Source organism: Trichechus manatus, unplaced genomic scaffold, assembly GCF_000243295.1.
Source record: "Trichechus manatus latirostris isolate Lorelei unplaced genomic scaffold, TriManLat1.0 scaffold00216, whole genome shotgun sequence".
Classification (NCBI taxonomy): domain Eukaryota; kingdom Metazoa; phylum Chordata; class Mammalia; order Sirenia; family Trichechidae; genus Trichechus; species Trichechus manatus.
In genome coordinates this window covers 1,192,581-1,194,825 of record NW_004444152.1, presented here as the reverse complement: position 1 = coordinate 1,194,825, position 2,245 = coordinate 1,192,581, and positions in this window count along the sequence as shown.

Sequence of the window (2,245 nt, the reverse complement as noted above, 5' to 3'; positions counted from 1 at the left end):
AGACTGGAGCCAATCCGGCACCCCCAGGCAAGATTTCTCAGCCTTAAGACCAGGCTTGGAATAGAGATGGAGAGGGTAGAGGGCTTAGGGGAAGCTCTGGCCTAAAAGGGAGGCCAGGGTCAGGGTGCTGTCTGCACGCAGACAAGGAGACTTGAGACTCACTTGGAAACAAAGAAAAACATAGGTACCGATGGAGAGATAAAAATAATGAAAACAATAACAATAATAGCGCCTCTCTTATACTGAGTTTCTGTGGGCCAGGTTGTGTACTAAACATTTTAGGTAATTATCTTACATCTTCCTCATCACGGCTTCAAGATATCGGATTATTATTATTATCCCCATTTTACAAGTGAGAAAATTGAGGCCCAGTGAGGGAGAATCAAAAAACATGTAAAGAGAGAGGAGAGACACAAAAAAAACAGATGGAGAAAAAGATAAAGACTCCCGGGTCTATGGGAGGAGGAGGCTGGACTCCTGGGTCTGTGGGAGGAGGGGGCTGGGGGCTGGAATCCTGGGTTTGAGGGAGAAAGGGGCTTGGGGCTGGGCGAGGAGGAGTTTGGGGGCCTGGACACCTGGGTCCTGTGGGAAGAGACGGCTGGGGGCCCAGACTCGTGGGTCTGGGGGAGGAGGGGGCTGGGAGCTGGACTCCTGGGTCCTGTGGGAGGAGGGGGCTGGGAGCTGGGATTCCTGGGTCTGAGAGAGGAGGGAGCCAGGTTCTGGAGGATGAAGGACCAAGAATGGGGACTCCCGGGTATTTCCTTCCCCGACTCTATGATAGCAGACTTATCCAATCCTTACTGTGGGCGTGGGGCATGTAGGGGTCGAAAATGGTGATTAGGAGGGGGCAGGTTTGTCATTATTTTATTAAGAGATGATAAGACAATGATTCATGGGGGTGCCGCCGGCTTGGGAGGGGACTCTCCCCCACAGCCTCTGTTCTTTGACCTGGACAGATCAGGATTTAGGGAGGACTGGGCAGGGCAGCAACCTCTCTATCTCTGCATCTCCATCACTCATCCTCTCAATGACTGTCACTGAGGCCCACCTAGGGCAGTAACAGCTTTCCTGGAGGGTCTTCCTCTCTCTGGTTCTCTCTACTGTCCCTTAAACCTTGAACAAATGCCACCACATGTCCTGGCACATTGCAGGGGCTCAACAAACGTTGGTAGAATGGATGGACAAACCTCCACATCTTTCCTTTGTCCAGGTCCTTCTCTGCCCCCACCCTGCCATCTCTCTGTGTCCCTGTCACATCTCTCAGCCTCTCCCCAGCCTCACCACCTCCTCTCACCTTCCCTTTCACCCTCCTGTTGCTCCTGAAGGTGCTGGGCCCACCCACCTGGTCATCCCAATTAGGGAGAAACTGAGACTCATTTTAGAAGACGTCATCCTCCCAGGGCACTTCAGGGAGTAGCCTTGGGGCTGAAGTGGGGGTTCTCAAGACCCCAGACATAGACACATTCCCAGCACCTCAGAGTCAGGAACACCAGCTCACACCAAACACACAAAAATGTGCCCTTACAGAGATGCCCACATAATGGGAGAATCACACACCTAAGAGCACAAATATAGGCACACAATCAGTGTCGTCACTAGGGTTGGTGTCACCCAGTGTAGTAACTCACGGCGTCACCCCTGCCGCGGACCGCCTCCCCTAGCAGACCATACAGAATCCTTGTTGTTAGGTGCTGTAGAGTAGGTTCCGACTCATAGTGACCCCATGCACAACAGAACAAAACACTGCCCAGTCCTGCGCCATCTTCACAATCGTTTTATGCTTGAGCCCATGGCTGCAGCCACTGTGTCAGTCCATCTCGTTGAGGGTCTTCCTCTTTTTTGCTGACCCTCTACTTTACCAAGCGTGATGTCTTTCTCTAGGGACTGAGCCCTCCTGATAACATGTCCAAAGTATATGAGATGAAGTCTTGTCATCCTCGCTTCTAAGGAGAATTCTGGCTGTACTTCTTCCAAGATGGACTATACAGAATCCTTAGTAATGGTTTTCAACTAATGTTATTCATAAATCGTAATTCCCATACATCACTCAATGTAATGGCAATAGTAGTGACATAAAGAACTAGCAAAATTAAAATTACACCTTTAAATTACAATATCATATGCACAGGCTAAATGTATTTAATTTTAATGTGTCCCTTTTTTCAAACCATCATTCAAACTTAAACCCTGAAAATGTCATTAAAACCAGATATATATTTGCAAGACAGTGATGTTTTAAAGAAAT